The sequence below is a fragment of the Paroedura picta genome, chromosome 5 (genome assembly GCF_049243985.1).
Source record: "Paroedura picta isolate Pp20150507F chromosome 5, Ppicta_v3.0, whole genome shotgun sequence".
Classification (NCBI taxonomy): domain Eukaryota; kingdom Metazoa; phylum Chordata; class Lepidosauria; order Squamata; family Gekkonidae; genus Paroedura; species Paroedura picta.
In genome coordinates, this window is record NC_135373.1 from 42701048 (window position 1) to 42723394 (window position 22347).

The window sequence follows — 22347 nt, forward strand, 5'->3', positions numbered from 1 at the left end:
CCTCCGCATCTTCGCGCCGCTCCTGCCCTCGCTCGCTCGCTCGCTCGCCCGCGCGTCCTGTCGGCGCTCCAGTCCGGGAAGGCGCCTCAAGCCGCCGCCGCTGCCCATTAACCCCTCGCTCTGCAGTGCAGGGCTGGAGCTGGAGCGGCAGCCCCTTCGCCGCCCCTCGCCTCGCAGCAGCAGCCGCGGGGATCCCCGCATTCGCGGCCGGCTGCGCAGGGAGGCAGGGAGAGGCGGCTGCGAAGCGCAGAGCCGGGAACCGGGCGGAGGAGGAGGAAGGGAGGTGGGGGCGACTCTGCTTCGAACCACAAGGGGGGCCCGGGCGGGATGTAGCGGCGCCAGCCAGCCAGCCAGCCAGCCAGCGTCTCCGCCGCATGCCCAGGTAAGAGAGGCGACTCGGGGGTCCTGCCGGGGCGGGGGGCGGCCCCGTAGTGGGTGGGGTGGGCCGGGCCCAGCGGCGTCTCCCCTCCCGGGGGGGGGGGGGCTGGCATGCCCAGAGAGCAGGCCCCGTTGGGCCGGCGGGGCCAAGGGCCGTCGAGGGAGCGGAGGCGCGAGGGCGTGTGCGTTGGCACGCCGAAGGCTTCCCGCGTCGCGCTCCGGATCGGGGCTCGCCGGCAGCCCGAGCCGAGAGTGCCATGTGGTGGGTGGCCCCGCGCTACTTGCCGGCAGCAGAGGACGCGCGGGGGTCGCTCTTCCTCCCCGCCCGTCTCCAAAAACGATGGGCAGCGCAACCCTCCGAGCGCTTACCGACGAGCCGGCTCCTTTCGAGACAAAAGGGAGCCACTTGGGGGAAGAACCTGCCTAGGATTGCGCCGAGGGATCGTGGTGTGGCCGAGGGACCCTACGCATGGCTTCCAAGGGGGAGCCAGAAAAGAGGACGGGGTAGGGGGAGATTTCACGCAGCGCCCCCCCCCCTCCCCACCTTCTCGTTCTTCCTGGTGGCGAATCTCCTACGGTCTCTGTCCTGCACTTGCTTGAGGGGAGGGTCTTTAAAAAAATCAGAAAGACCTCCCCTCGCCCTCCCCCCCCGAGGATGGCCAAGGGGTCCGACGGGTGGCGGGGCAGCCGTCCGGCGTCTCTCCCTCCTTGCCGCTGAGCAGACTGGCTGTCGCGGGCACGGGCTGCGTTTCTTGAGCTCCACCGAGGAGAGACCGGGCAGCCCAAGCCAAGCCTGGGCAAGGCTGCCTCTTCGCCGGCTTCCCGAGGAGGTGCCCGCGAGATACCCGCCGGGGCTCTTCCTAGCTGGCTGCCCGGGAAGAGGGGCAGGCAAAGTTGGCCCGGCTTGCCAAGGCTCCGTGGCAGATGGGGGCGCCCCCACCCAGGGAATGCAGATATGGCTCCTACTGTGTCCTTCCGGCTAGGGCCACCAGATGTGACCAAGCAAATCCCCAGGGCCTATCCAGATGTGGGGCGCCGAGAGCTCTGGGGTGTAACTGGAGCAGAAGGGAACTGTTGGGCTGACCGGGAGGGTCCAGAAGGGTTGGGGTGGGAGAAAGGAACAGTCTCACCCCCCCCAAAAAAAAAAAACCTTAAAAGTTCATTTGATGTTCCTTGTGACTTGCTGGCCAGTCATTGGTGAATGGCCTTCTGATTCCAGGGGAAAAGGTCTAGGCAGAATTTTTGCTCCTTCTCTTGCGCCACCAGAACTTGGAGGTCAACCCATGGCACTGAGGGGCAGGAGATTCAGGGCAGCCCAAAGGGAGGATTGCTTCTCCCAATGCTTAACTTGCTGGCAGCCTCAAAGATGCACCCACAGGGGAAGACAGCCGTTTTGGATGGCTTGAAAGACGGTTCAGGCCAACTCTGGATGGACAGACCTGGTAACTGGGCATTAGCCATTCCAGCAAAAGGGGACCACTAAATAAGCTATGCAAGATGTCTCTGGTGCCAGTTGGGGGAGGGTTGTTGCCCTTATGGGCTTCCCACAGGCCAGTGCTGGGAACAGGATCTGCCCCTTGGGTCTGACCTAGCGAGGCTCTTCTTTTATCCTTCCACAGTCACTTTCAGGGCTCTTGAGGCTAAGAGAGAAGAGAATCCAGAGGGTAAAGCAGGTAACAAATGTAAGAGCCTAGAGGAGGACAGTCAAAAGCAGTCAGCACAACTGAATTGGTCCGGCGCATGCAGCAAACGGCTGGCAAGCCACAGGCAACATAGTAGACCTCCATAGGAGCACCTTAATGAGCGACAAGATTTCCAGGGTAGAAGCTTCTGAGCTCTCCCTTTGTCAGATACCTGGGGATCTGACAAAGGGAGTGTTGATGCCCCACCCCAAGCTTAGGCCTTGGAAATCTTGTTAGTCTCTTCTGCTGGACTCAAATCTTGCTCTTCTGCTGCCGACCGACATGGCAATGCATCTGAAACATTATAGCCTCTGTATGTGTGTTTTAAAAAAAAAACATCTAATTTATTCATACCGTTCTTTTTTATTTAAGTGTCTGTGTCAAATGTATTCTACACAGAACACCTCTTGCTCTAGGTTGGGTGTCTTGTGTACCTGAGTCCTGGGCTTGCCCCAGTAACATGGGCCCCTTACTGAGTTCTCCTTGAATCCTCCAAGCTGTGTTGCAGCAATTTTCTGTGTCACCCCCACTGCTGCTCCATATTGGCAAGTTGCAGGAAAGCAGATGGCACCAGTCCAGGACACCCAAAGAATACTATAAGAGAACTTGACACAAGGATGCCATTTTTAGTGGCAGCCCCGTGTCTCCTGAATGTGTTTTCACTACATATTATGGGAGAACTTGACACAAGGATGCCATTTTTAGTGGCAGCCCTGTGTTTCCTTAATGTGTGTCTGGCCACACAAAATTCTTCCTGTGAGCGGTGGGACCCTGAGGTTTCTTGTATCATGAGCAAAAAAGAAGAAGAATTTTAATCAACCAATCGGTGTAACAGCTTTCCGTCCTATCTCTTTTCTTTAAAGCCTTAAGCAGCCCTGGATTTGTAAGATCTGCCTCCCAAGATCATTATATGAGATCCTGCTCCAGATACCCCAAACATCTGAAATTAAATCAGTGGCTACTAGGAGCAAGGCTTTCTCTACAGTGGCCCCCAAGTTCTTGGCAACTCCTTACTGCAGCAGCTCTTTAAGAGACCCTATAGATTATATTCTGTCTGGCAGCCCGAAAATTACTCTGATTTTCTTCCCAAAATATCCCTCTGTGTTTCATATCTCAAGACTTCCGTAATTGTCCACAGCCAAGGGTTTATCATCTGCCTTTGGAGCACATGACCAATTCATTTATAGTGACCAATGTCACTTCTTGGCAAAACCAGCTTTCCAGTCAAGCCATCCGGACGATTGCTTGGGGTCACCCCAATCATCAGTGATATGGGGAGGGACTGGCATCCCTTCTTGGCTTGCTCTACCACCAACCTGTGCCTAGCAGTCTTGCTGGAGCTATCCAGGTGTTGTGTTGCCTTCTCTGTGCGTTCCCATTTCTTGGCTCACTTTCTTGTGCCACATGTATGTGCCAGTTGTCTTGCATATTATGAGAATTCTTGTTTTCCAGTCCTGGTCCCCGGAGAACCGCTGTCCTTATATGATGCTCAGTGTTGCAGGGGGTGGAGATATTGTCAGCTTTTTAATGGCACACTACTGTTTCTGCTGCTTGTGTTTTAACGGCTTGTGTTTTAAGAGTTTGGTTTTGTAATTGCAAGCTGCCTTGAGCAGGACGTCAGAGATATATAACAAAGAAATAAGGCACCATATTAAAATGCTGGGGGGGTGATTCTTTGGGGCCCAGCTTCTCAGTTCATCTGAGTGCATTGTGTGTGGGTCTTCAGATCACATGTTTGCACATGAGAGCACATGAACACTAAGGCGCTGGATATAGTGCACCGTTTGTCAGCTCCAGTGGTTGACAGATATTTTTCAACTATTGATAATAGATTGGAGATCAATGGTGTTTTTGCAATGGGCCTGGAGCCTACAGGGACAAACAGCTTCTTCGTTTATATTATCCTGGGCAGAACTCACTTTGCCTATGAGAGACATTAATGAATCCATGGACAGGCATCTACCACATTTTGGTGTCAGGGGAAATCCTGAGTATGTGGGGAGGAAGGGGGAAGATGACAGCCAGAGGATCAGAACCCATGGGTTTAAATTAATTCAAAAGAATTTTTGGCTAAGCACCCGGTGTAGTGCAGGCTCTCTCAACCAGGGTTTCATGAAATCCTGGGATTTCTTGACAGACCTAGAAGGGTTTTCTGAATGGGTGGGAGTTAATTTTTTATTTACTCTTAAAATTGGTTAAGCATTTATTGGACGATATGACTATATATGAACATGTTGACCTCCACCCCCTTCCCCAAATGGCCAATGCTATGCTTCCCAATCAAATTCTGTACTTCTGGGATTTCTCAAACCCTGAGGAATGTTTCAGAGGCTTCTCAATGGTAATAAAATGGAGAAAGGCTGGTGTAGTGGTTAAGAATGGCTGCCTCTAATCTGGAGAACTGGATTTGATTCCCCTCTCCTCCACCTGCAGCCAGTTGGGTAACCTCGGGCTAGTCATAGTCCTGTTAGAGCTGCTCTCACAGCACAGTTCTGTCAGAGCTCTCTGCCTCAGCTACCTCACAGGGTGGGTCTGTTGTACGGAGAGGTAGCGGGGGCAATTGGAAGCCTGCTTTGAGACTCCTTTAGGTAGTAAAAAACGGGGTGCAAAAAAAACTCCTTCTAAAACAGCACCAAGAGCAAAAGAATGGCAATTATGGAGGGCAGAGCTGAACCTCTGCAAATGTGTCGTGGCAAGTGGGGGGAGTGGCTTGTGTTGCAGCTTTTGATTGGATAATATAGGTGCCACAGATGTCTCCCTGGAAAATGCTGGAGGCCATGATCAGTGAGACAATGTGGTTGAATGGAAGGGTGACAGTCTAAAGATATGGGAGCCCCAGGCTTGAATTCTCACTCTGCCGTGGAAGCTTGCTCGGTGACTTTGGGAAGATCATTTTCTCTTCATCTAAGCCAGTGGTTCACCACCTTCCTAGTGCCACAACCCCCTTTGGGTTGCCGAGGCCGCCGCTGCCACAATTGTGGCAGCAGCATGGCGATGACACAGCGATCGTTCGGAGGTGCCACAGTGATTGGCCCCAGGAGGGCCAGGAGGCGGGCTCCACTGCTTCCCTATAGGGCCAGCGGAATGTCAGGGCTGCACGTGGGGCTCAATAGGGGAGCGTTGCGGGTTTTCGGCGGGGAGGCTAAGTGGCCACTGCCACGAACCGCTCACCTGGGGAGGAATCTGGCAGCAGCAGCAGCAGCAGCAGCAGCAGCAGCGGCCTCGGCGACCCCTGGGGAAAGGGTCAATCGACCCCCCTAGGGGTCACGACCCCCAGTTTGAGAACTGCTGATCTATGCTATCTTATAAGGTGGTGGTCATGATGGTAAAATGGAGGAAGGCAGAAAGATTCTGTGACTTCATATATCCTTTGGGAAGAAGGACGGGGTACAGATATCTAAATGAACAAAATAGGAGCAATTTACTCCACAACACATTTGCACTCTGCATATGGAGGCCCTTGGTCTGGACCAGGGATAGTCAAACTGCGGCCCTCCAGATGTCCATGGACTACAATTCCCAGGAGCCCCTGCCAGCATTTGCAGGTCTGGACAATGACTGTTAATCTGTGAGGCCTGGTTGTGAGACAGCCCTTACTCTGGAAACTTTCTTTTTGGGGGAGGGGGTGAAACCTTTGGCTCCCCTTTTAAATTCTAAAGTTACAATCTAAGCCCCAGGCTTTCTCAACTAGAGGGTTTCTTTGTGGCCCTGGAAGGGTTTCCTGAATGGGCAGGAGTTAATACATTTTTTCTACATTTTAAATGGTAAAAAAGTTGAAGAAGTCTGATCTAATGCATAGCTGCTAGTCTGTAAGTTTATTGGACATGGTAGGGCTTGTTTTAAAATAAAGGAACTTTGGATTGTATTGTACAGTTGTCAGGAATATTAATTATTCTTGTTTAGGATACAAAAAACAAACCAGGGTCAGAAATTCATAATTATTTCCTAAATAAATAAATACGAGGCTGCACAAAACTTGAAACAGGCAGGTGGGCAAATATTTCAGAATACCTAGGTGTGGGGTGGGGTCTAGCTCTCTGTGCCCTTTTCTGTTTCCTTGCATTGAATTTTTCCTGTGAAGTTTTATGCATTTAAAAAATATATATTATTCACACGCCGGTGAGTCAGCGGTATACATCAGTTATGTACACTGCCTGTATAAAGTCCATATAGATTGCACTTCGAAGCCATGAAACACGTGTACGCAAATTATACACACATTTATAAAGTGAAAAGGGAAGATCGAAAACCATTGAGCACAAAATAGTGGGGGGGGGGAGGGAACAGGCCTAAAGGAAATTAAATAGGGGACATTTGTACATCCCTATTTTAAAAATAGCATTTTTAACCAATCAACTGATCCAATGTAAAGAGACGACACCATTCTGAATACACCATTTAGGCCAAATGTGAGCTACTGTACACATTTTTATTTTTCCCATTTTCTCCCCACTGGGGACCCAAAGCAGCTTACATAATGTTCTTTTATACCATTTTATCCTCAATACAACACACCTGTGAGGTATGTTAGGGTAACTGGCCTAAGGTCACCCAGTCAGGAGTGGCTTAAGGATTTGTGGAGCCCACAGCACCAGGGAAAAAGAAGGAAGGGTTGGTTCTTATATGCTGCTTTTCTTTACCCAAAGCAACTTACAATTGCTTTCCCTTTCTTCTCCTCACAGCAGATGCCCTGTGAGGTAGGTGAGGCCTAGTATTACTGCTGGGTCAGAACAGCTTTATCAGTGCTGTGGCAAGCCCAAGGTCACCCAGTTGCCTGCATGTGTAGGAACGGGGAATCATACTTGGCTCACCAGATTAGAAGTCCACATAACTAAAGTTGTGTGTGGTGGCGTCTGAATCAGCTGTTCCAGGCCTACGCAGCAAGCACTGCACCATGAAGGGGGGAGGGGAGGCACGGGCACTGGTGTACAATTCCGTGCACACACTTGCGTCTCTCCTCCCCCACCCCCTGGCGCGGCACTGACTGTGTTGGCCTGGAACAGCCGATTCGGACGCTGCCATGCAAAACCCTACTCCTAACCACTACACCAGGGGTAGTCAAACTGCGGCCCTCCAGATGTCCATGGGCTACAATTCCCATGAGCCTGGGGCTCCTGGGAATTGCAGTCCATGGACATCTGGAGGGCCGCAGTTTGACTACCCCTGCACTACACCAAGTTGGCTCTCTTTATGGATGGGTTTGCAGGGCCCTAATAAAGTATGAGGCAGGAAAAGCCATACTGGGGGCATAGGGTCCAAAGAGGCGTCACTCCAAGTGCCCTTTAAGAGGGATGGGGGGGGGAACCAAGAAGCTATAGCCCTGATCCCTGGGGGGGAGGCATTGTGTGGGGTCCCTGGAAGTGTGGGTCCCATGGCACATGCTACATGAATACACTGGCACTACCATGCTCAACCGAATTGAGCTTCCAAAAGTGGGTTCTTTATTTGCACCCCAAAGTGGAAATTGGACCTCCTTTCTCCCCCACTAATGAATCTACTAAAGCTGAGCCAGGGCATGCTTTCTTAGAAATATGATCCACCAAGTTCAACAGGCTTAGTCCCAAGGAAGTGTATACTATCTGCAACCATAATTGATTGATCTAATAACCGCAGCCCCACTGCATCTAGAAAACATCACAATTCATTTCATGGAGTCGGGTACCTTCCCTGCATTTTTGGCTCTCAGCGTAAAGCACCAACGGGTGAGAAGAAGCCAGGGGAAATAATGGATTAATTTCTAAACAGGGCGGCGGTGGGGGGTGAGAAGCCTAATCACGGGACAAGCCCCCACCTCTCCAGAATCCCGGGTCTGTAGCGGCTGGTTCTAGTTAATCAGAAGAGCAAGGGCAAACCCCTCTGCATGTGCTCAGAGGCTCCTTCTCCATATTACACCACACGTTTCAAGGTGAGATCCTGGTGCAGGGAAATGGGTTCCTCAGCTGCACGCTGGCTCTCTGTGGGAATAGATGTTGCCAGTGAAAGGAAACTCCAAGAAAGAGCCTGGTAAAGGTAATTAAAGGATGGGAGTGACATGCACCCTACGACGATGCCAGGCACAGTGCCCAGAAGCGATTTTCCAGCTCTCTGCATGTCTCTCCCTTCTTGACAGTGCTGATCAGAACTAGGCTAGGATCTTGGTGGGTCAGCGCTACTGTTCTTGACAGCACTGTTCAGCACTGTTCAGCATGGCCTACTAGCCCGAGGCCTAGCCAACATGGAGATACAGGGCATAACCTTTAAATGGCTGCTGCCCTTTCTTCGAGGCCAGGGAAGGAGGGTGGCATTAGGGGAGAGAGCCTTCCTATGGTGTGCCCTGGGATTCCACAGGGAGCTGTTCTCTCCCCAGCCTTAAACAGCAGCTGTATGCACCTCCTGGGCCAGCTGGTCTGGAGTTTGGGGATGGGCTATCATCAGTAGACTGACACCCAGCTGTTTCTCTCAGTGGATGGCCGTCTACTCTCCCAGACTCTCTAGCCAAATGTCTGGAAGCCATGGTGGGCTGACTCAAGCCAAGTCGGCTGAAGTTAAATCCAGCTGAGACAGAGGTCCTCTGGCTGGGTCAGTGTGCCAATGGTGAGGAATCACAATTCCCAGCTCTTGACTGGGTCCAACTAACAAGTTCAACCGCTGTCAAGAAGCTGGGTGTGATCCTGGACATCTCTTTATCCAGGTGGCCCAGGTCACGAAGGCTGCTCGCTTGGCATTCTACCATCTCCACTAAGCACAGCAACTAGGGTTGGGAAATACTGGGGACTTTGGGGTTTAGGGGCAGAGAGGGAGCTCAGTGGAGTAGAATGCTATGGGGGCCACCTTCCGAAGCAGCCATTTGCTCCAGGAGAACTGATCTCTGTCACCAGGAGATGAACTGTAAAACCGAGGAATCCACAAGTCGCAGCTGGGGACTGGTATCCCTAACAACAGCTGCCACCTTACCTCTCAGGGCCTGGCTTAGCCACTGTGATCCATGCAATGGTTCCCTTTGGCCAGACTACTGTAAATCGCTCTACACAGGGCTGCCCTTGAAACTGTACACAGGGAGGCTATGGCAAACCATCTCTGAATTGTCTCTTGCCTTGAGTCTGCATCAGGCTGCTCTAGAGATGCCAAATGGTCCAGAATACAGCAGCTTGAGTCCTTAGTCGGACCTAGTGGAAAGTACACATTACATCAGTGTTGTCCCAGCTGCACTGGCTCCAGATTGGAGACTGAATCAGGTTCAATCCTTATGTTCAAAGCCCTAAACATCTGGAACGCCTGTATTTCTGAGACTGCCTCTTCCCCTCTATGTCCCCCAGACAGCACTGAGATCATAGGAGCAAAACTTGTTCAGGGTCCTCAGCCCCAAGGAGCATTTTTTAAAATGTTCTCTGTGGATCTCTCTCTCTCTCTCTCTCTGGATATACCTGAGTTTGTACAGTCTCTGATGTGTACAACGTTCTCTCTTCCCAAACCCCACTGGCCTTCCTTATTTCCCTATCCTGCACTCAAGGCGGCTCACAAAAAATGGCTAACCAGCTTGTCATGAAATCCTCTCTGTGCAAAGAACAGAACTAATTAAAATGCAGCTCCGACAAGCCGTAAAACAGCAAGAGCAGAGAGACAGCAATTTATATGATGCCCCCAAAGGCGTTGTTTAAAAATGTGCCTTGCATGACTTTCTAAAACTAAAGACTTTTCTCTTCCCCCCTGCGGGTTCGTGGTGCCTTCCGTTGTCTCCATGTGCAGGCTTTGGCATTCTTGCAGTTAATTGGAGGAGGGGAAGAAGAGATTTGTCAAGGCGAGCCAGAAGTGGTGAGCATTTTAATTCACACTTGGCACATAGGTGAAAATTGCCCAGTCTAAACTTCCTTCATTTAACACCACGGAACAATTCTGAAGGAGGGGAGGGTGCACGGTTTCGTAGTCTAAGCAGATTTGTTTCGAATGCACTTTCTGCTCATTGATATGCCACAGGGCCTTCTTATCAGTGCTGGCCCTTGCTGGATCGGGTGCGAATGTGGGTGGACCTCAGGAGCAAATCTGAGCAGTCAGAGGCCAGCCACACCGCAGGGAACCCATCCCTGAAAGTGCTGGATTCAGATTGACAGGAGAGGGATGGAGCAGCAGATACGTCTGAGGCCAGGTTGGGAGGGAGCAGGCAGGGTTGCCAACTGTGGTTTGGAGAATTCCCAGAGATTTAGAGGCAGCACCTGGTTAGGTTGGGGAGGGGAGGGCGTATGAAGAGGAACTGCAATTCTGGTGGGATTCCAAACAACACCCGGAGGTAGGCAGCCTTAGGAGCAGTGGGGAGACAGACACCGGAGGCAAACCTGGCCAACACAAGCAGGGCCATGTTGGCTTGTTGCTAACTTTGTAGCCTGGGTGCCTCAGGAGGAACCAATTACTGGGCTCCTGCTGGGCCCAAGAGATTTCCATTCTGTGTCCCCCAGGGCAGAATCGATCCTTCTGGACAATATTCTGGAGCAGTATTGTGCCTTCTGTTCCCCCCTTCGATCTGAAGCAGCTCGTCTTTCGGTGCCCCTGTATATATGCTGGGTGCCTGGAGGGTTGCTAGTGTCCAGCAGGAGGAAGAGCCAAGGGCCAACAGCTCTTCCAGCACTTTGGGGCCACTTGGCTCAGGTCCTTTAGCAGCAACAAATGACCAGGAGTTAATGGACAAACTGACGCCCATTGTGGGCACTGCTGGAGAGGTCTGACCTGCTTGGCCCCTGAAGTGCTGGCTTGTCGAGGCTCAAGGGCAACTCTGGTTTCCGGGGTTGCCAGCCTCCAGGTGGGCCCTGGGGATCCCTTGGGCTTACAGCTGACCTCCAGACTATAGATATGAGTTCTCCTGGAGAACATGGCTGCTTTGGGGGTTGGCTCTATGACATTAGACCCTTCTACATTTCCTCCCTTCACTTTCCAGGTTCTATCCCCAAACTTGCAGGAATTTCCCAACCCAGAGTTGGCAACCCTACTGGGCCGCTTGGCCTTCCCAGACCACCCTTGGCGGTGTTTCGTCTTTGTGTTACCAAAGCAGTGGGGGCGCTGGAACACAGGAGGAGCTTCCTGTCTTAATTGGTGCATCCTGGCCCTGAAGTCTTGTCTCTAGCCCAGGTTCTGGCCAGGTGCTCTTTTCATAAAGAGCGAGCGTTGTGTAGTGCAGGGATGGCCAAACTGTGGCTCTCCAGATGCCCGTGGACTACAGTTACCATGAGCCCCTGCCAGCATTTGCAGGGGCTCATGGTAATTGTAGTCCATGGACACCAGGAGAACCAGTTTGGCCATCCCTGTTGTAACGATTAAGAGCAGCGAGCTCTTATCTGGAGACCTGGATTTGATTCCCTACTCCTCCACAAGCAGCCTGCTGGGTGACCTTGGGCCAGTCACAGTTCTCTCAGAGCTCTCTTGGCTCCTCACAGGGCATCTGTTGTGGGAAAAGGAAGGATAGGTGATTGAAAGCCACTTTGAAACTCCTTTGGAAGGTAAGAACGCTGCTTCTTCTCTTCCTCAGGTTAGATCTTTCCCAAGCCCTGATCCCCATAAAGGAGACCCCCTGCCTCAGCAGGTATCCTTTTTCTCTTATTTTTATCAGCTCTTCTCATAAAGTTGCCCGAACCCGCCCAAGCCACCAACTTTCCCGGCCTGACCTATCTATCGAAATAGTTCCATCGCTTGCTTTGCTGACGCGAGCGCCTCCCTTTCCCCCCACTCAGCTGTTCTGGGCGGCTTCTATTGTTTCTCCCAAGCGCGAGGATATTATTAATTTCCCAGCACATTCAAAACATTTGCATGAGCCACAAGGAGCGTTTCAAAGGGATAATGAGAGCGGCCAGCTCCAGCACTCGGGTGACTGCAAGACAAAAGGACTCCTCGAACTGCTCCAGCGAACGGGCCGGAAAGATGTGAATTGAAGGCTGATTGAAAAACGTGTCAGGATCCGTTTCTGTGGTTCAGCATTTGTGTGTGTGTGTGTGTGGGGGGGGGGAGAGATGTGATGATGGTGCCATTTTAATTAGTGGAGGTTTTGTGGGGGGAGGAGTTCGAGGGGAGTTAAGGGGAGGCTGGCCAATCTGGATATTGCTGTCATTAACCTTCTCAGAGTCGACCCAACTGCAGATCCATCTGGGACTGGTACAAATAAATTCCCCTTTGTTTGCTGGGTATCTTGTCCTCGTGCCATGTAGTTACCTGGTTCTCTGGCAGCGCTGGCATGCCCAAAGATGGGACCGACTTGCTGTTTGTATTGGAGGGGGGGGTGTAACTAGCCCTGCGTGATTTGGGGTATGATGAAGGATGCTCAGACTCCTTCCTGAACCTGTTTGGTGGGCTACTTTGCACACAACTCTTCACACACCAGTGTGGTGTCATGGTGAAGAGCGGTAGACTCTAATCTGGAGAGCCAGGCTTGATCCCCACCGCCTCTTCTACATGAAGCCTGCTGGGTGACCTTGGGCCAGTCACGGTTCTCTTGGGACTCTCTTAGCCCCACCTCCCTCGCAGGGTGCCTGTTGTGGGGAGAGGAAGGGAAGGCGATTGTAAGCTGCTTTGAGACTCCTTAAGGGGGAGAGAAGCAGGGCATGAAAATCTGTCCTCCTCCTCCTCCTCCTCCTCCTTGTACATTCAATCAGTGCAGCTAAACTGGCAGCACTGCACATGAGTGCATGTTCTCACACAACCCTTTGGGAGTCCTGTTTCCCCCTTCCACAGACACCGCCACTGCATTGCTCTGTAGCCAATTGCTCAAAGAAAGAGCGAGCGAACCAGTCATTTATGAACAAGCACCATGTTTTGGATTTTTAAGAAAGTCTTTCTGTTTAGGTTTTAGGTTTTAAGTTAAAGTGGCCAGGTCTTCTGCTATATCAGATCTCCCACCCTGCAGCTCTGGTTGCTCACTGCTGCTTGCTAGCATGCCAGAGAGGGTGGGGAATGAGGAGGAACAGCCATGCGGCTGCTGTGCCTGGAAATTACATCATTGCATTAGTGCGACGCTCTAGGATTTCACCAAGATTCTATGGTAAAGCCACAGAGTTTCAAGGGGTCCCTAACAGAGTGACATCACTTGCACCCTACTTGCACCAGAAGTGACGTTGCAGCATCACTACCGTGCCTGTTTTCATGTCTTCATACCGTAACCCCTGTCTAAGTCCATGTCAGTGATGTAGGTTCATGTGTGTGTGTTTCTGCACAGCTGTTGGGGAGGCGCATCATTCAGTTACCTAACATGACCTGGAGGTCCCAGAGGATGACTGGGTTCCTCCACTGTGCAGGTGTAAAAGCAGCTGAAAGGCTAAATGAAAGTCTACCCAGGAGTGGTTTAAGGGTTTGTGGGATCTTTAGCACCAGACTAGACCCAATTTAAGGATTTGTGGGGCCCTAGCAGACTACAACTGCTATGGAAGCAGCCAGACTGGGGGCGGAGAGCTCCCCTCCACTGTGGAAAGGGGTGTCACTCTGAGTGTCCTTAAAGAGGGGAAAAGGGGGAGGAAAGAGGCTACAGTCCTGATCCATGGCGGGGTGTGTGTGTGAAGGCACTGTGTGGCACCCCTGGAAGTGTGGGGCCCATAGCATGTGCTACATGGATAAACTGGCCCTGAGCCTACCACCACAACCACTGCACAGCTGCAAACTGTCCGGTAGTTGCTGAAGTCAGACCTCTGCAAGGCAAAAAGATTCAAGGCTTGGGTCATGAGTGACAGCAGCTATTAAAAATGGCATATTTGCCTGCCGAGCATGTTCACCGCGAAATCTTCTGCATTTTCAGATGTGATTCCCCCTAAGGCAGTGGTTCTCAACCTGGGGGTTGGGACCCCATTGGGGGTCGAATGACCCTTTCACAGGGGTTGCGGCAGGGCAAGCTTGGCCAGGGGGGGTCGCCATCCACACAACAGCCTTGCAGGGTAGATCGAGAAACAGCATTCGTCTGTCTGGAGCAGCAGGAAAGAAATGTGGTTGGCTCTGTTGATTTCTGTTTAAATGTTGCTTTGGCTGCAGTTTAGGCCCCGTACAAGGACCTTCTTGATGTTACTGAAGTTTAAGTTGTGGCAACAGGGTTGCCAGCTCTGGGTTGGGAAATACCTGGAGACTTTGGGAGTGGAGCCAAGCAGGGGCAGGGACCTCAGGGAAGTACAATGCTATGGAGTCCCCCCTCCAAAGCAGTTGTTTTCTCCAGGGGAACTGATCTCTGTCACCTGGAGAAGAGCTGTAAAACCAGGGTCTCCCCAGGTCCCACCTAGGGACTGACATCCCTAGATGTCAATCATTTTGTGTCTAGCTCTTTCTCTGACGGCCACCATTCTGTTGCTGCATCTACCATGCAATGTCGGAATTCCCAATACATCCGTAGGCTCAGAAAGGTTGGGGACTCTTACAACAAAACCACTATGGGAATGGTAAGCATTATTAGTGCTGTCCGGACATCACGTGCCCATGCAGCCATGTAAACCAGCTGGGTACAGCCACCGTCAAGAATTTGCTTGAGTGTGTATGACTCATGTCAGACATAGCATTGAGATGACACTGACAAAATTGGGGTGGGGGGGAGCGGTCACTGCAGCCAAAAGAATTAAAATTTGGTCTGAGAGTAAGTGAAGCCAAGTACAGGGAGGCAAGAAGGACAGAAATAGCACCAAGAAGAACTGCATCAGAACGGCATGAATATGTTGGCAATAAGGGCAGAGATTCAGCCAATGCAGAGGTGCTTTTTGCAAGCACCAGAGTTGGGTTGTGCTCTACCTGGGATTAGAAGGGAGAGGCTCAGGAAGGGAAAGAGCCCCTCCACCCTGCTGTGAATGGATTCCTCCCTGTCTGGGATGAGTGCACCAGGTGGTGCGTCGGGACTGCAAAGGAATGCCCTTTAGCGTCTTGAATGGAAACAGTCTCCCAAAGAGTTTCAGAGGATATCGCAGCTTCTTAATAGCTCAGCCACAGACATGACTCACTGGAGCATGGTTGCACGGATGAGCCACAAAATCTCCTTGGATGATTTGAAGCCAGCTGTGTCAATGCTCATTTTATTTCCCGAGACTTGGTTCGCTTTGGCTGTGACTTTCCCAAGGGCTGCTCGGCAAGATGCCTGAGAGGGAGCATGTTTCTCTGCCACAAATTCCGTTTGTTCTTTTTCTGAAAAAAAAAATGGCTTGCAGGACTTCTTAAGTAGGATCAGCCCATTCAAGAAGGTGCAGATTTAATTGTATGCCTTTTAACCAAGCTGGTTGAGAACTTGTGCACGCACTCAAACTCCTTCAGTTATATGTAAGGCAAGTTCTTGATTAAACCACCATCGTGGTCCATGGTAAAGTTTGTCTCCAGTTCACCACCATGTTGAGCAGCTTCCTGTCTGCGCAATAGCCACTTAGTTGCTGCAGACTGTGCCTTCTGCCTAGTTCAAGAACTAAATAATCTCATTTAGAAGAAGAATTGGTTCTTATATGCTGCTTTTCTCTACTCGAAGGAGTCTCAAAGTGGCTTAAATTCGTCTTCCCTTTCCTCTCCCCACAACAGACACCCTGTGAGGGAGGTGAGGCTGAGAGAGCCCTGATATCACTGCTCGGTCAGAACAGCTTTATCAGTGCTGTGGTGAGCCCAAGGTCACCCAGCTGGCTGCATATGAAGGAGTGGGGAATCAAACCCAGTTCACTAGATTAGAAATCTGCACTCCTATCTACTACACCAAGCTGGCTTTATCAGACAAGAGGTTAATGGCCCTTTATGGGTCATGAAACTGATTTGCTGTCACGATCCAAAGTTACTCTCTTGAATGAGACAACACAACTGAGACATTCTTCATAGAAAAAAGTTCAGAGTTCTTTATTAGCTCCAAGGGGGTACATCTGGAAGTATCATATTACTGCTAAGAATGGCTGACTTGACCAATCTTAGGGTACATCTAGAGAACCCCCCTCTTCCACCAATGTACCTTCTTCCCGCCACAAGCTATCCCCACAGCAGAAGGGCTTTTATCTTCAAAGGACAAGCAAAGGACAAGCAAAATCTACATTTTTATACCTAGTGGTCGAAAGACAGCCAGAACTAGTGACAAAAGACACAACATGCAGAATAGGAGAAGGACTCTTTCAACTGCCTGGGAACAGCCCACTATGGGTGTGTATGCTGACAGCCAGAAGAGGAAAAGTTGGGGAGGGGGGGGAACAGGAGTAGAGCCTGGTGGCTCCTGAAACTTTGGTTCACTTTTCCTAAGAACTGTGTTACGTAGTGAAGGGCTACATAACATTTGCGTAAAGCATGGAATTGATCCTCCTCCTCTCTTGGTACCTATTCCGTTGATGCATTATTAAGTGACTGACATCAGTCAGTTTGCATTGCCTCCTTCTATTCACGAAGAGATCACAAGAATTGATAGCAAGATAAGGTGGGTTCATGGGCAGACACCACAGGCTACACCCCAGGCACACAAGGTCACCTAAGTAGTAAGTCTAAACTCAAAACTCTCTATGGGATTTCTGCCCTCTTTATGATGTTCTTTTTAGCTATGGAAGGCAGCAGCAAACAGGTGGCAGCAGGAAAATCTAATTGAGTGCATAAACAGTGCAAATTCATCTGGCTGCATCCAAACCATATGCCGAACGATTGCCTCCCTGCTCACAACAAGTGAGCAGGATGTAAGCCAAACTGGGCGGTGTTTGAGCATAATTCATTTTATCTGAGTAATGAATAGATTCATTTGCACACTAACAAGACTTCGGCGGACCTCAGCGGAGGTACATTTCTGAGATACTGATAGAAACAGGAGACAACTTAAATGTAATGAACAAAAACCACCACACAGATAGAAGGGAAAGATTAATTTTCTTTATTATGGGAACCAAGATAGGCCCCAAAATAAACAGTTCAGCCATTAAGTCTCAGCCTCGCTGACTAAATATTTCTCGATGCCAGTTCACCTTTGTTCCATTAGATTAATCAACCAAAGCTTCAGTTAATGGCTTTTGCCAATTAAATCCATTCATCTCTCCCATGGAGTGTTAATTAGCCTGCCTGAAATAGCCCTGGGGTTGTGGAGGGGCATAGGGATCTGGCAGCTTCCCCTGCCCCAATCATGTTTCATGAGACTGTACTCTGAGCTTTGGTGTCTCTGTTCCCTGTTTGGAACTTCAGTTGTTGTTCTAAGCAATTTAGGGTAAGTGTCCAGCCTTTTCCGTCATGAAAACTAACTCTGCGTAATGAAAATATCGTACGCTACTTGAATCCTTCCCCTCCAGCATGCTCCCAAGATTCCTTCTGTCCTAGAAGCAGGATATGGCTTATGAAGAGCTCTAGCAATGAAACTACCAGCAAAGAAACACAGAGGAAAATCGTACAAAATATTTTTTTAAGAAAAGACCTAGAGTAGATCTTTTCGTGGATCTTTTCCTGGCTCTTCTAGTGAAGGGGTGGCCACACTGTGGCTCTCCAGACATCTATGGACTACAATTCCCATGAGCCCTTGGGAACTGCAGTCCATGAACATCTGGAGAGCCACAATGTGGCCATCACTGTTCCAGTGGATGCCCCATTGGTTGGACCTCCAGAGGAACCGCTTGGCTGCTGTGTAAGACTGGATGCTGGACTAGATGGGCCATGGGCCTGATCCAGCAGGGCTCTTCTGATATTCTTAAAAGCTACTCTGCAGTAGCCGGTTAGCTTACGAGATACCTGTGGAAGTGGCTTCTGGGTAATAGTGAGTCAGAGCAGAACAGACATCCCTGTTCTTGAAGAAGGCAGTGATTATAATAGTTACCAGGGTTAATTCCCCGGATCTATCTAACATGCTTTAGGATGCTTTGGGCTGATCCTGCGTTGAGCAGGAGGTTGGACTAGATGGCCTGTATGGCCCCTTCCAACTCTATGATTCTGTGATTCTGTGAGTAGAACCCATTTCAGATTTTGCTGTGCAACAGGACAATTCCTGTGGTGGTGATGGTGGTGAAGTGCCCCTCTCCCATACACTTGAACAAGAAAAGTGGCTTTCCTCGCAGAGGTCCAATTGGAAAGCAGTCTGATTCAAGCTGGGGAAACCTCATTTTTTTTCACTGACCGCATTCAACAACTTATCCTGTTCATCTTAAATGATCAGATGAGAGCCAATCCACAGGTTTGTTTGGCCCGGCATCAAATGACTCCAATGCCCTGTTGAAACTGTTTGCATTGAGGGTTTTTTGTTTGTTTGTTTTTTTACAAAACTGTACGTGCTCAAAAAACTCCGCTAATCCAAACAAACTGACAGCCACCAATGTCTCTAAGGACCAGCTAGATGAACACTGAATGGTAGGATTTTCTTTTCTCTCTTTTTTAATCGCATTTATTTATATGATTGGTGACTGATTTAACTGTCTGTTTAAACAATTCCTGCCAAGCGGAGTGTAGCAAAGCGTGAGGGGAAATTACTCGGCTGGGGCCGGGCTGGAACGCGCATGCGTTGAAAGCCAATTGCGCTGCTAGGAAGGAATACGGTGAAGCAACCAGCGGAACAGCCATGAACAAGTCAACAAATAGATGGGGTGGAGGGAGAAATCCATCAAAAAATCAGTTCGCTCTTTGAGTCTGGCAAGGGGGACCAACAGTTATTTGGACTGTAAGCCTCTTTGAGCAGGACACTGGGGAACGAAGGAAGGAAGGAGGAAAGGCTGAGGGACTTGGGAATATTCAGCCTGAAGAAGAGAAGGTTGAGAGGGGACTCGGCTGAAACTCAGTGCTTGGAAGACAGAGGTCATGTGGCTAGGCAGGAAAGGGCCAAGCAAGGAAGCACAGTTACCCTGCCTGAATGGTGTTCAGCTTGCAGCTGTCCATGAAGCTAGGAACCTTACGATGGAGGCATAGGTCATGAGAGTAGCACTGTTGGCGTTCTTCCATCTTCAGCAAGCCAAGCTGCTAGCACCCTACGAGTTCTCAGAGCACCTTGCCACAGCAATCCATGCAACAGTTACCTCTGAGTTTGACTTCTGTAACTCCCCATATCCTTGACCCAGAAATTGCAAAAAGTCCAAAACGCAAGCACCCGGATTGGGGTTGGGTGCGTCGGCGTCTGAAGCGGCCGTCTGAACCCAAAGCAGCCAGCGGTGCGGGAGGGGGAGGCATGGGCGCTGGCATGCTGGCCGGCGCACCCACACGGGGTCAGAGCTGTGTGCCTGCATGTGTGCACTTGTTGGTGTGCTAGCGCCAGCGCCAGCGCCAACACCTCCCCTCCACCCCCACACCCACACCACACGCTGGCTGCTTTGGGTGTGAACGGCAGCTTGGGATGCCGAAGCATCCAACCCTAGCCTGGATCTTCAAGGGAACTCACTGGAGGGCCTATATTTGACCTATCCTTTGGCACCTGCACTGGCTTCCAGTTGAACTCCGGATCAATTTTAAGGTATTGGTTCTTACCTTTAAGGCCATCCATGGGAACACTTCTCTGCCTATGCCCCCTGTAAAAGGTGATGCTCAGCCAATGCCAACCAGCTAGTGATCCCTGGCCCCAGGGAAGTACATCTGGCCATTTTCAGTCCTGGCCCCCACCTGGTGAAATGAGACCCCAGAGCAGATCCAAGCCCTGTTGGAAGTGGCGCATTTCCACAGGGCCTACAAGAGGGAGCTCTTCCACCAGGCTTTTGGTTGGCACCAGTGATAAAGCAACATTATTGTTATGCTGCCATTTTACAATGTTTGTTATTATCATTATATTGTTATTATTACTATTGTTATTGTTACTGTTGTCACCACAGAGAGCCAGTTTGGTGTAGTGGTTAGGAGTGCGGACTTCTAATCTGGCATTCCAGGTTCGATTCTGCACTCCCCCACATGCAACCAGCTGGGTGACCTTGGGCTCGCCACAGCACTGATAAAACTGTTCTGACCGGGCAGTGATATCAGCGCTCTCTCAGCCTCACTCACCCCACAGGGTGTCTGTTGTGGGGAGAGGAATGGGAAGGCGACTGTGAGCCGCTTTGAACCTCCTTCAGGTAGGGAAAAGCAGCATATAAGAACCAACTCTTCTACTTCTAAACTGTTAATTGTATTGTTCCTGTTTCATGTAAACTGCCCTAAGCCTTCGGGATGGGCGGTATATAAATAAAATAAAAATAAATCGAATTGCCCTCACCCACATAGAAACCTCCACTGAAAGCCGCAATCCTGTCCCTTTGGTAGTAATCACAAGAACTGCACGGATGACACAGCTGAACTTAAATGGAGGATGCAAATTTTTAAAAGGTTTTTAAAGTTCATGTCAATTATTCATGTGATGGTATTACCGTTGATGTACCCTGCCCTGAGCCTGCACAGGAGGGTGGTATACAAATATAATAATAATGATGTTAATAACAGTAATAATAATAACAACAATAATATTAACTCTCTAAGTATTCGAAAGGTTGTCACTTGAACAAGGTCAGGGAGCTGTTCTTGTTGGCAGCAGAGGATAGGACCAGCAGATATTGCTTTAAACTATGTGTAGAATAGTACCGGTTAGGTATCTTAGGGGAAAAAATTCACAGTCAGAGTAGTTCAGCAGTGGAATTGGCTGCCCAAGGAGGTGGTGAGCTCCCCCTCACTGGCAGTCTTCAAGCAGCAGCTGGACAGATGCTTATCCTGGATGCTTTAGGCTAATCCTGCATTGAGCAGGGGGTGGACTAGATGTCCTGTATGGCCCCTTCCAAGTCTGTGACTCTATGGTCTCCTTTCCAAGTACAAATCTGCCTTAGCTTCAACGATCTGATGAGATCAGAGGATGCCATGCTGCTTCCCTCCCCCCTGCTTATTGCATTTTTGCTAATCTAAGACAAGAAGAATATTTCAACTATGCAATATCCTAGTCATTTTTCTAGTGACAACCTAAGAAGAGTGGCACCCTTCTCCACCTGTGGGCTTTGCCACAATCAGGAAAGCCTTCGCAGTGCTTCGGGTTGCGCCGTGAGCTGCTTTGTGGAGAGGGGTGGCGGGGAAGCGTTCCAATAAGCGTGGATTCCTGCAGTCATTTGTTTCCTGGTTGACATCAACACTGAGGTTCCCAACGCTTGCAATCAGTGTTGACTCTCCCGGCATGTGTCCAACCAATCTTGTGATTGTGTCAACATATGTCAAGAATGTGACACAGCAGCACGTCCCAACTGTACCATGTCCTATGGCTTTCCTCACGGTTAGCATCCTCCCTTGTGCTGAGCCGGTGCTGTGTACATCCTGCCTGCGTTTATCCCAGTAGAATACTGGAACCCAGGATCCGACAGGCACCTCTGAAACTGTTCTTTCTGCTTGGCATCCCCTAGGGAGCTCTACCTTTGTGGGGGTGGCAAACCTCAGCTGGTGCTTTTCCACCGAGAGCGCGACCGTGCCTTTGAAAGGCAGCCTGGTGGCAGCGTCTTATTCAGTCGGGCTGCAAGGCCAAACGCAGTAGACGCTGCCAAGATATCTTCATTCTTCCAAACAGTGAGTTGTTTTGGCTCATCTCTGTTTTAAATGCTACTACACTGTGTCCAAAAAAGGACAAATATAAATAAGCAGGCCTCTGCCAGGATGGCTTACAAATGTGGGCACAACATGAAATAGAGAGTAGGCTGTGGAGGGAAAGGGATATCAGAAGTCAGGCACATTTCTCTTTCCCAGACCGAAGGAACCCTGAGGTGTTTGGTCTCGGCCCAGCAGACAGAGAAAGCAAAGAGCCCCCTTCCTCACCTTGTACAGCCTTGTAGCAGGAACAGCCCTGGCCTCGAATGAAACTGTATGTTGACCTCCTCAACAGAAAGACACTTGGAGCTGCTTCCACTGAGTCAGAGCCTTGGTCCCTCATGGCCAGTATTGTCTACTCAGACCGGCAGCATCTCTAGGGTGCCTTTTGTACCTCCTACCTGATCTTTTAAACTGGAAATGCCAGGGATTCAACCTGGGGTCTTCAGTCTCCAAAGCAGGGGCTTTGCCTATGGGGTACAACCCTTCTACATAGCAATTCTCATTCAGTCCTGCCTTTTTCAGGTCATTGGTCAGTTGCAGGGGTGTCCACACTGTGGGTCTCCAGATGTCCATAGACTACAGTTCCTATGAGCCCCTGCCAACATGCTGGCAGGGACTTATGTGAACTGTAGTCTATGGACATCTGGAGAGCCACAGTTTGGCCACCCCTGGAAGACTGTTGTCTGCTCTGAATGTCTCCACTGGAGGTCTTCTGCATTAATATGTGCCACTTTCAACTGAGGATGCTGGTAATGGAACCAAGGGCCTTTTGCACGGAAAGCAGATATCCTACCATGGAGCTGTTGCCCTTCCCCTAGGAGTTCTCCCATGAACTCATGCATCTGCCTTAAACTCAGGCAGCCTTTTGGTCTGTCTTGGT

The 22347-nt window shown here is 50.3% G+C and overlaps 1 protein-coding gene across 7 annotated transcripts in view; it reads left to right on the forward strand.

The window, feature by feature from the left end:
* Positions 1 to 301: 301 nt before the first annotated feature.
* The window catches only part of DLGAP3 (DLG associated protein 3), a 243927-nt gene continuing 221881 nt past the window's right edge, over positions 302 to 22347 (forward strand). For 6 of the 7 annotated variants that reach the window (XR_013231011.1, XR_013231010.1, XM_077337514.1 and 3 more), the window contains exon 1: positions 302 to 382. The gene's annotated coding sequence lies outside the window, so the exon portion shown is untranslated. Of the gene's footprint in view, positions 383 to 21286; positions 21447 to 22347 lie in introns of all 7 variants that reach the window. The other variant, XM_077337515.1, reaches the window with a different exon arrangement.